This window comes from Triturus cristatus, chromosome 10, assembly GCF_964204655.1.
Source record: "Triturus cristatus chromosome 10, aTriCri1.1, whole genome shotgun sequence".
Taxonomy (NCBI): domain Eukaryota; kingdom Metazoa; phylum Chordata; class Amphibia; order Caudata; family Salamandridae; genus Triturus; species Triturus cristatus.
The window spans coordinates 361952300-361964828 of NC_140593.1; the positions used below are offsets into that span (position 1 = coordinate 361952300).

The 12529-nt window shown below is 43.8% G+C and overlaps 2 protein-coding genes across 11 annotated transcripts in view; one reads left to right on the top strand and one right to left on the bottom strand.

Moving 5' to 3' along the window:
• LOC146789441 (ATP-binding cassette sub-family B member 5-like) overlaps positions 1-12529 on the bottom strand; it is a 1226636-nt gene that overhangs the window by 925420 nt on the left and 288687 nt on the right. The window lies entirely within an intron of this gene.
• Positions 1-12529, top strand: part of LOC146789442 (uncharacterized) — a 379805-nt gene that overhangs the window by 43189 nt on the left and 324087 nt on the right. The window lies entirely within an intron of this gene.

A 12529-nucleotide genomic window follows, 5' to 3' on the forward strand; every position in this document is an offset into this window, starting at 1 on the left:
CACCACACCAGGTGTTCAGTACCCAAGGTGTAGGGGGGCACTTCTTGGGGGCTAGGACTCACTCCGGGATGGACCAGCAATAGCAGGCAGGTAAGTTGCAGGGTTTCTACAGCTTTTTGTGTCTCTATAACTCACACATGAGACCATCAGCTAGCTCTTGGAGTCACTCTGTTGGTCCTAGGTTCAAGGAGCAGGTCCAGTCTTCCTTCCTCAAGCAACAGGACAGCAGGCCAGTCCTTCCAGCAGCAAGGCAGCAAGGCAGTTCTTTTTCTGAGTCTTCCACTGGTCCAGAAGTGATCTAATGTGGGGTCTGCGAGTGCCACCTCCTACCAGAATGCCAGCCTTTGAGTGGGGGGGGGAGGGGCAACATATGGCCTTCTGCATTGCCCTTCCTGGGTTTGGCTCCGAAATGTCAGGAGTAACAAAAGGCTAGTGGCAAGTCCTTTGTATGTGCTGCCTGCCAGCAAGGTCTTTTCAAGTGTCATTCAGGACTCGGTACAGGATGGCTTATCCTGTCACACTCAATCCCTTTTGGTCCCCATGTTTGGGATGAATGCACATCCCACAGAAGGAGAGCCATTCACAGACATGAGATCCAGGACACTTGCAATAAGGTACACTTGTTCAGCAACATAACATATCAACTTCTAAAAGGGCCATTTTTAGTATTGTGACTTAAAATTCAACTTTACCATTGAAGAGTATTTTAAATTACATTTCATTTGAGTGTAAACATAATTTTCCTACCTATGCCCAAACTTACATTATCACTTATTAATTGTAATAAGGAAACCCAATGTTAGTCTATGGGTGAGATAGGCCTTACAATGGTGAAAAATGACTTCAGGAGATTTTCACTATTAGGGCATGTAAATCAAACCCACATTTCTTACTTTTTAAATACCATGCACCCTGCCCTAGGAGCCTTTAGGGCGCACCTTGGGGGTGACCTCTAAGCATTAAAAAGGAAGGTTTAGCCAGGCCGGAATGGCAGTTAAAAACTGCACAACATGCTACAATGGAAGGCCTGAGACATGTTTTAAAGTGCTTCTTTAGTGGATGGCACAATGTGTGCTACATGCCATCATTTAAATTACAGGCCCTGGGTACATGTAGTGCCATGTACTAGGGACTTACAAGTAAATCAAAATGTGTCAATTAAGGGTATGACAATTTTACCATGATTTGAGGAGAGGGCACAAGCACATTTGTACTGGTTGGCAGTGGTAAAGTGCACAGAATCCTAACGCCAACAAAAACAAATTCAGCAAAATAGTAGGAGGTGAAGGCAAAATATTTGGAGGGCTACCAGCCAATTGTGTCTTAACTAATAGCATGTTTTCTAACATAGCCACTTGGGAGGACCTAAACTGCTGAGGTCCCTTTGAAATCATCTTCACTGAACTAAACCTCTTAAACCTGGAGAAAAGCAAAGCAACAGTTCATTATTTTTGTAAATATTTGATAAAGCACTAACCTAGTGTGAAGGGCCTGAGACATTTACAGAACATGTTTCTCATTTTAGGAGAAACATCTTGAACTTGGGATGCTGTGCATAGAACATCATCATGTTGGTTTAGATGATACTAGATTACACAGAACCATGATGCAGTGGGGATTGGTAGTTGTAAGTAACTCGATTAGTACTACATAACCCAATGCACACATTGCAGTTATATTTTTTTTACATAGTTCTTTTGCACATATTTACAAATTGAGTTATAATGTGGTAATATGGTTTGCCCAGAATCAAATGATTTCGTCCTCAAATGTCAACATTGTGGACAGAACTCGGGCCCTAAGACTCCAATGACAGCAAGTTGGGCAGTTGGACACGTCTTTTCCTTCTTTCCTTCAAATAACTGGTAAGTGAATAAAATAATAAAAGGACCCATGATCGTTCAGCTGGAACGCCTCTTTGAAGAAGGAGATAGATAGAAATCAATGTCCTACACTGCTTGGCCTGAACTGACCATGGATCTCTACTAACACTAAGAAAGAAAAACATCTTCTATACCCCCTAAAAAGAAAATGGTGGTATAGGTATGATGATAATAACAGGGCTTGTATGCCACGGCTCGCTCCGTGACCATGTCAAACGTCTCTGGAACTTAAAGAAACTTTTATTTCACTGGTCAAATTGTTTCTTCCTCAAATAGCTTCAGAGACATTTGTAAAGGAATCAATAAACCATTTTTAGTTTGCATGATTAAATAAGAAGCTGAATTTGGAGCCCACGTCCCCCGAGGGACATAAGCTATTGTGCATTTCTGATATGACAGATGGGCCTCGTTAATTTTTTTTCCAAATGCATACCCATTTGAACTTTTCGAAACCTTTTCTGAAGGCTGGACCCATAAAAGTGCACTGTGATCCCTGTTGGGCAAAATGTGTTAAGTTTTTTAAAGATACCCATGTCTTTACTATTTTTTAAATTTTAACTGTGCACTTGCCGAGCCCCAGCAAGTGCAATTTCTTTGGTGAAGATGTCTCGTTTAAGGAAATTTTTCTTGAACCTGCAGGGAACATCTGCCTTCTGCCATATGGTGCTGCTACATTATTCAACCAAATGTCTAGAAAAGCAAATGACCACTCGGACACAGCCTTTTATTGAACATCACTTGCAGGGGCTGGATGATCTGAGAATGGAGGTGGCTTTGGAGCATTGATGTTGCTGTTGTAGTTCACTGCCTTTGGAATCATTGATCGTTCCCTCTTTCACCCGCATGTCATGGAGTTCGACATAGGAGGCACTGTGTTTTTCTGAAGTCAATCTTTTCCCACATCTTCTACTCAATCGGATGTTTCTGTCAGATAGGAAGTCTATAAGAACCTCACCCTCTCACCTTATTGTTTAATACATTATCTCCAGACTCTAGTTTCCCTGCTTCACTACTAGTGAGTACTTTTTAAAGCATTTGGGTGACACAAAGCTCCCTCTGAGTTTGAAATTTGAGCTATTAATCAATAGCTTGCATTTACCTGAGTGGCTGTGGGCTGGTGAAAATAAATTAGGTTTTAAGCTGAACTGCTCAACCTGTAAACAAATGTTCAAACAAAAGGATTCGTTTCTGTGAGCACAAAATGTTGGCTTCCCGTCATGGGATCCTGCCAACATCCACATTCACAGTAAAAAAAATCAAGGAATAAGGATGGATACAGCGATGACCTTGACTCGCTATATTGTAGCAGCTGTCAAGAGTTTATTTTTCAACTAAGGGTACTCTGACATAGTTTGTATGGTTTAGCATTCCCTCATAGCACCTTTGCAGTGCATGCATTTATCTCTTATAGACTACATTATGGCACTGTTAACTAACTGGGCATTCCTGCCTCTTCCATCCCCCGTCTACAATGCAAACCAAACCAGTATACAGAGCTGGGAGAGTTCTATTTAGAGTTTCAAAATATTGAACATTTTACTCTTAAGTCCTCACCTGTGCTCCTCTCCAGGTAAGGGTCACGTCCAAGGTTGCTTGTGTTGTTTACAGAAACTTCTATAGTTCTGGCACAACCTTTCTATCTCAGTAAGAAAACAAATCTGTGAATGTTGGGCTGGTGGCACACTGAGATCTGCCAACAAAACGCTCACTCAAATACAAGCAACCAGATGGGAGACACTTTGTGATAGGTCTTACAAGATCAGGGAGCCAAGCTCTTGAACCCATACCAATCTATTTGAGAGATGAGCATCTAACATTCGAGAGCACTGAACCTATGGCTCTTTCTTGACTCCTCCAAAATAGGAGTACCCATCTTGTACAACAATAAGAAAGACATTTGAGTTTAGTGCACTAAACGATATAACTTGTTCCAACATCGAATCAGGGTCTGGTTAAATGTGAACTGTTCGCCTTGAAGTTCACATTTTTCTGAATTAGTAGGAAATAAATTAGACTAAGTGAGACTAATATTTTTGGACTTTTACATGTCTCGATTCTGACCAATGAAATGATCCGTATTTCTGGGAGCATCATCAAAATGATTCAATCCGGCTCCTCATTTCACCTTTGTCTCCTACAATTTTAAATGAGATTCAGAACCAGTTTGTGCTTTTTTTGTCAGGTCAATTGCACTTCTTTGTAGGAGATCAGTGCCCAGATACACGAATGTATGTGATAAGGACATTAGACCTTAAAAGACAAAGGAGCATATTATCAAGCATGGAGTTAAAATTATCGCTGCTTTAGCAGCAGAAAACTGCAGCTAAAACGGCGATAATGGGCTTGATAATATGCCGTAGAGAATTCCAATAGAAGCCCATATTGTCACCAAAACATGGGCTTCTATTGGAACTCTCAAGGGCATATTATCAAGCCCTTTATCGTCGCTTTAGCAGCAGTTTTCTGCCGCTAAAGCGGCGATAATTTTAACTCTGTTTCTTGATAATATGCCCCAAAGTTAAACCAAGTTACTCTCAAACAACAGGACGCATTTAAATCGCCCCCTTCCAGCAAATATATTTGAAAAAATTGCCCCTGAACAATTGCAGCACTATTGTGAGATCACATTGCTGCTGTATTATTGCCACTGGTTTCTCTGACCATTCCATTGCATAGAGAGAATTCTGGGTTACACCAGGAAACATGTATTATATTTCGGGCTCCCTGTTTTATGGCTTGTATTTTTTTAACGTTTCCATCTGCATTTATCCAAATTTATTTTTTGTCTTTCCGATTGGTATTTATCAATAGTTATTTTGTGTTTTTAGAATAAATGGAGTTGTAAAAAAGGTATATTTCCAAATGTATTTAACCGATCAACATACTCATACTTTGTTGTCTGTCACGTTTTAGCAAATAAGCAGCCAAATGTAACAAAACACTACATCCACAAGTAAATATTAACATTATATACAAATATATGTTAACATATGCCTGTATTTAAGGTAATCTCATACTACTTTTAAACTCCTGTTGATGTCTTTCAGCTCAGTTGATTGCCTGGCATTCATGAAGGGCAGCATGGGGAGTCACTCTCAAGAAGCGCAGTTTTTCTGCTTTAAAAAAATAAATACAGGCAGGTAACACATTGTTTTCTGTCTGTAATTATCTGTAATAACGGAAAACTGGGAGCCTTAATTATACTATAGGAGCCCACACTAATGCCTTCTCAAATTCTTTTGAAGCGACTGCAAGACTGTCAAGCAAGTGATGGGACATGTCATTTGTCTCACATTTCAATGATTGGCTAAAAAAAAACTCTTAATGGGAATTTTCTAGACAATAAAATGAGTAATCGAGGGAGATTTTGGCCCTCTATTGATTTTTATTTAACACCTCGTTAAGAGCTCTACCTGAGTATATTCTTTACAGGGCACAGATTTTGAGATGTACATTGGCCGAACTAAATATCTATTTAGATAAGGAGACAAAAGGGTCCAAGATATTGGTATCTTCCCTTTCATAAACTGTGCATGTCTGCTTAATGTATATACATTGTTAAAAGAATGTGCTTTCTGTGAGCCGGATCAAATCTAAGACATTGAGTGTGGGCTTGTATCCTTAGGCCCACGTACCTCTTCCCTGGCTTACTTTTCTGAAAAGTTTCTAAAAACCTGCAATTCTTATCTGAAAAAGCTATAAAATATCAAAAGCTCTACATTGATCATTCACTCCAGCCACTGTACTGTCCGATCAGGATTATGCAAATATGTTTGTTGGGATGGAAATGTCCTTTGTGTAGTGAAAGAAGTGTACCTATGCCCAACTGTACTGTTGTCTGGATCCCTAATGCTGATATTTTTGTCATAGGCGAACATGGATCATGTGTGCGCGCCATGACATAGACCTGTCTCATGGATTATGAATTTGTTGGCTCAGGAGGGGTGCCCAAGCGCCACCCTCATAGTAGTGGAAGGCCATCACCTTCACCAAGAGTTAAGCAGAACAATGGAGGTGCTGGCAGCATATCATGTAGTAGTAAACATGACCTTTTTACCCTGTGTCACACGAGTGAGGCCTACAGGCTCACTCACCTTTATTAAAAGTTCAGCTGCTGTGTGTCTACCTCACCCTTGGCCTACATCCGGTAGATATGGAGTGCTGCGCAGCATAAGAGTAGTTACTCTGCGCTAGATGAAAGTGTGCCTAGAAAGGATATAGTACAGTGATAGAGCAGTACTGTGTAGTGCATGTGCATTTGGGACTCACTGTGCAAGATGTGAGGATTCAGCTGTGCACTGATCGGGTCATAGCCCGTGTGCAGAAGTGTTGGCTCAGTGACTCCTGGTGACTCTGTGATTCCTGTATGGCAAGAGAGGGCCACCTTTGACTGTGCAGGGACATAGCACCATGCAGGACTGCCTTGCTGCATTGACCCTGTTTGCTACAGTGAGAGCACTGAAACTCGGAATCATGGTGAAGGAGTTTGTTCCAGAGGAGTCTGCATCCATTCTGTAAAGCACTGCTGCAAACCCGTTTGCCAGGAGGCGCACCAGTCAGGAGCTGAAGAAAGGATTCCACCCCACCCAACCCAAAACCCCACTTCCTCCCAGGGAAGGTCAACTTACAGCATCTTCATGTGAGAGCTGCAACAAGAACTGGAGAACTCTGGGAGGAGAAAGAGCCTGTGCTGCCGGCTGCCGCAGCGTGTGGTGCAAGAGCCTGACTTCTCCGAGTGGTATCAGAACTTACAGGTGCTCATGCTGAGGGTGCTTACTACAATGCTGAATGCTTCCTTGCTGCAGGAGCGGGTAAGACTTGAACTAGGCCCATTGGGCCCTGGGGGACTCGCCACTAACGGTAGTGCAGTGCCATAGACACTTTTGACTAATTCCTGAAGAGTTACAGGGGAAATCGTGAGTAGGGCCTATAAGTGAGGATTCTCTGGATGTGGCCACTTGTGAATGAGGAATAACCTAGAACATGTTACATGGAACAGGGATTTGCCTAGAGCCCCGACCTCAATTGTTGTTGTTGCTTTTGAATGTTGCATTCCTTTGGATGGGTAAAGTTAGAAATAAAATACTTATTTTTCTTATAAAAGCAAGTATTTGACTAGACATTGATTTATTGTTCATACTGTTTGCTCTTTGAGTAATGAGTCGTGTTCGCTTACCTGTAGCTATACTCCTTCCCCATATACCCCCTCCCCCCCCTGAGGGAGTCTTCCACTGCTCATCCACAGCTATCACTGAGAGTCAAAATGGGTACTTGTCACAGTTGCTCAGGATCCACAGTAGGTTAGGCCTGGATCATCATGAGTAAAAGGTCTCAACCACTACGGTTGGTTGGGTCCAGTAGCCCCTGGGTGTCCTGTGGCCCCCTGAAAGGGGTTCTGACAGCTTTGCTCTTGGAGCTATTAAACAAACGTCTTGATTCTTCTATTGTCTAATCAGCAAACATAGGCCTTGATTATTGCTAGTTTATCATGACTGGAATTATAAGTATTGCTAAGTTTACTGCGTGTGGTAATTATCTGGAGTGTTGGGACAGGAATGTTCCCTGACTGTTTCCTTCATGATGTACATTTATGTTCTCCTGCCTTGAGTGTCTGACAGCGAGTATCTGGTATCCTAGTTTTGATTTCGGCCCCAGCCTCACACCGATATAGTATGTGTGTGAAGACCTAGGCCTGTCGCTTTACAACAGTAAGGTCCTGGACATGCCTTGGACATGGAGGGACACAGCAAGCATGCCCTTGTTTGTTTGACAGTGGGCTACCATTCCTGTAATGGATTGAGCAAGTTGAAAGGTGGAGGCAGTGGGTGCAGGATGGGAATATTTTGTCCGTAATCACAACTCGACTGTATCCTTACTACAATTTCAAGAGACAAACTAATGAAACATATGTTGCTATATCATGTATGCCTTGCTACCCATATATGTATCTTCAAGGTATGTAGATGTGGAGTTAAGAATAATAACTCCGTACCTCCCTCTGTGCACTTACCTTTCAATATTTTGTTGTACAATTTTCTGTCCCGTAGAGAGTCTGCACTCAGAATTCCCAACTACAATCATAGCAGCATATTCATTTTGTGAATCAGTAGTTGTGATATTTTGATCTGTGCCATTGGAGTGGAGGCTTAACGGCTCACTCCTTCAAAGTTCTGCATCAATGCACTAATCCAGGTCCTGGCTCAAATATCCTACTGCATGTTACACATATGCTTAAACATCCTACTGCATGTTACGCATGTGCTTAAACATCCTACTGCATGTTACGCATGTGCTTACGAGTGTAGCTTGTGTTGCTCGAATGTGAATGTACCTTGAATAAGCAAAAGTCAAGAGATGTTTGGCAAAACAAGAAAAGTTGGTTTAATCAAAACTCTTTGGCCGGGAGAACAGTTACAGAGTTGGGGTCTGAGAACTGTCTCAAATTACAATCTGAGCGCTTTTATATACATTTCTTGGAGCATCATAAACCAATTCAAAGATCCATTTTAGGATGAGGAATTCGGGCCTAGTCATGGACACATAAATTACTCCCATTTGATCAACAAATACAGGTGGGTCTCTAGCTTGCATGGACACAATGAGGGCCAGTAGATAACGTGTGCAGATGTCTGAAATGGGAAGTGCATGATCACTGCATGTGCTGTGTCCTGATTGGCTGAGTGTTCCTAACTTCATGTGGCATCTAACTTTATGGTGTTTTGGGAATGTGTGTACCACTCCAGACATGCGTGCTTTATTGGGGCCAATCTCCCTGGACCATTGTGGTGCTGCTGCCTATTTGTGTTTGTGTGTTTGTTCTGCTGGCTGCATGCCACCCCACCTGTGATCTGTCAATCAGTTGCCTCAGGCCTAGTTCGTAAGACCTGTCTGACCACAAATTTCTGACTCAGGGTTGATGGAGAGGTCATATCAGGTGATTTGGATTTCGACAACAGTAATGTAAATTGGTATTTATAAAAGTGCACGGCTACTCAGAAGAGTGTCCCGGCGAAAGGAAGACCTCATGACAGAATACTGAGCTATGCTAATAGAGGGGGCTTACGGCTATTGGTGAAATAGCCAAGTTTTACGGCTCTTCCTGAAGAGGAGTAAATCATGCACCTGTCTGAGTGACACTGGCAGGCAGATCCACAGACGGGAGGCCTGCACTTGGTAGGAGCGGCTGCCCTTGCGGGCAAGGGAAAACCTGGGGGTAATCTCCTGCTGCTGCGAAGACAATCTCAGAGTTCTGCCCGGGATGTAGTGCTGGGCTGTCTTTCTAATAATGGAGGCACCAGTGTCATGTAAAGCTTTGAATGCCAAAACCAGGGCTCTAAACCAAATTCTCTTTCGGACCGGCAGCCAGTGTAAGGCTTTCATGTGGGCGGCAACCCGCGCTCCAGGGCCTAACAAGAGAATCGCCCTGGCTGCTGCATTCTGAGCCACTTGAAGCCATGTCAGTAAATATTCTGGGAGGCCAAGATACTGGATCTGGGCTTTCATAGATAAATTGTCATCTAGCTTGATCCCCAGGTTCTTGACTGTACTAACTGAGGTAGCAGGGGGAGACATCTGAAGGCCACCATTGATGCCAGACGTCACTGACAGAAGAACCAAAGAAAATGATCTCCGATTTCTCCGGATTGCACTTTAGTTGGTTCATTCTTAGCCAGGAAAACACCTCTGTCAGACAATTATTAATCTCATCACCCCTGAAGTCAGTACCCTTTTTGCAGGTAAACAGCAGTTGGGTATCATCTGCGTATGAAATTATTGTAGCACCATGTAACTCAGCTAGATGGGCAAGGGGGACCATGTATAGATTAAAAAGTGTTGGGCTCAAAATCGAGCCCTGTGGAACCCCGACCTTCATGGGGGGAATGGGGGCAGCAAAAGGAGGAGACCAAATTATATTCTGTTGGTCCTTCAAGAAGGAAGCAAACCACGTAAGTACCATGCCACCAAGGCCGCTCTCCTGAAGTCTTTGCAGGAGGCGTTCATGGGACATGGTATCGAAGGCCACAGAGAGGTCCAGTAGGATCAGCACAGCTTTGCCAACTTTATCTAATGTCTCTTTTATTACCTCAGAGACTTCCAAATTTCTGACTCAGGTTGATGGAGAGGAGATTTGGATTTCGACATCAGTGATGCGATCTTGTTTTTAGGAAGAGGTGTGGCGCCACGGCCAGGGCGACTGACTCCGGAATCTGGGGATCACGGTTTGATCCCCGGCGGCAGATTAGCCCGGCACCATGTGACTCTGGGCAATAGCTTGCTTAATCTTCCCGACGGCCCCCAGTGCCTAGAGACCCTTACGTGTGATTGTTCGCGCTTTACAAATGTGGAATATATTATATTATATTCACATTTATCATTGCGTACATCAACATTGACTTTTTAAATATTAACACTTGTGTGGCACAGGCATTGTATGTATGAGTGAACCAGAGTAATGGAGGCATGTGGGTTCCATTTTTGAATCCCCTGGCCTGTCATTGTGCACAAAGTAGAGGTGAGGTTGCTAACATTCTTGAAGCTGGAGAGAGGAGACCTAGACAGCAAAATAGTAAAAGAGGGGAAAGAGCGCCCTCTGTAAATTCTATTAGGTGCTTTTGCTGAGAGGGGCTGGTGATCAGTCTTTCATTGGCATTCATGGGCACTGCATTTTGCTCGATGGTGGGTTTGAGGTGTGAGACTGCAGCCTGTTGTTTAGAGTGTGAAGGGTCCATTTCCTGATCACTGTTCAGTATGGCTGTTGATAGGCAGATGCAGAAAGCTCATACTTTTTGTGACACTGTTTTAGATGCTCCAAACTGGAGATAGCCCTGCTGTCTCTAGAGCAAGGAGTGGACATATTTAAGAAGCACCACCCCAAACATATTCTGAGTGTGCAGACAGAGAAACCACATCTCTTGTTTGCTTTGTCCATATAAAAGTGAGAGCTACTGAGCCACTTGTTCCAAGTTCTCTTTGACCAAGGAAGGAACTGTTCTGCTGAGGTACTCTGATGACAGCCGTACAACCAGAGCTGGCCTCTATCTAACAGTCAGTTTCCCAGCGGTGAGGGGACATCATGTAGAATCTGATCTAGAAGAAAGAGCCACCACCGTGTCTTGAAGTGCCTGCCTTGAAGATAGCCTTCATGAGAGAGGGAATGACAGTACCAACCTTGCAGGTGGAGTGATCATCTATGTTGAGCCAGAAGCAGATTGCGCTGATGATCTGGGCCTATCTACCCAGAGAGACTCAGGAGAGTGGATTGGAACACAGTCTTTCCCACCTAGCTGCCGGCACTGAGGCACCCTCCTGACATTTTGCCCAAGTGGAAAGCACCCTGTCACTGTCCTGATGCTTGAGTGGACTGGGCAGCATGTGATCATAAAGTTGTCCGTGAGTGGACCAGGACACTGCAAGTTCTGAAGTTGTGCTTAACTGGACTATGCTGCTGGGACCGCGTGATTGGACTGGGCCGATGTGACAACTGACTGAATCTGAGAAGACTACATCTCTACCCCAGTACCATGACCTGACCTGGGAACATGCTGCATTGTAAAGAGCATCTTGAGGTGGCCCTGTGAGCTCAGACACTGTGGCTCACCATGCAGCTCACGCTAAGCCCAGAAGCATGCTTGTGGCCTTTGGGAGACCTGTGAAAATGCTGGAGCCTCCACACCTGCACATACTCTGGATGGTGGGCCCTGCTGCTGCTGCTCCCAGAGCACTTGCAGCTGTTGCATCTGTGAGAATTTTCCCTTCTGACGAGATCACCCTAATTTGTTTTGGATGCTTCTGGTTTTTAGGTTGAGCCTAGGCAGTGCATGAGCTGTCTGGAAGACCTGCTGTAATCATGCTACGGAGTGTAATACAACCTGCTGCTTGCCTTCAGTTCACTCCTACATTGGTCTTCTTTCCTGTCTCCTTATTGGCTGGTACTCCTTATACATCATTTCCGTTTTATGTTGAGGAGCACCGACCAACTACAGTTTACTTACGCTGTAGGAATTCATCAGTTCCTCTAGGGACTTCTTATTTTATTTCCTGTTAGGGATTCACCAGAGTGTCCTCTTCACGGGCCATAACTTTTATATATGCAGGTGCCTTGCATTAGGTTCAGGATGGCGCCCGCTTTCATATTTACAACACCGGTACCGCGCTTTATGTTTAGTACGGCATCCGCTTTCATATTTACAACACAAGCGCCGTGCTTTGATTCAGCATGGCGCCCGATTTTATATTTATAAACCCTAAGTCTCGTCTTTCACTATAACAGTTCCAAAGGTCCTCCGCCATCCCCGCATGCCACGCATGCTTCTGACCTTCTCCTGCGGAGTTGTCACCGCCTCGCTGGTTCCTGCCTTTGCCCTCTCTATCTCCCTGTCCTTCCGGTGTGCTGAGCTGTCTACCGACTAAACAACAATGGACCGTGCACTAGTGGAGATTAGCCATAACCTTCAACTCCTCACAACTGAGTACTGGCCGGACCAAGGATATTTTTTCGAAACGGAATGGTCAGGGGAATATATACATGTACGGTCGTTTCGCTGTATTCTTAAAGGTTGAAATGTTTTTTAGATACTCGCTTTTGGGCAGCAAGTTTATCAGTGTGCAGGATTTCACCTTGAAGTGATGGCCATAAAAAAGTTACA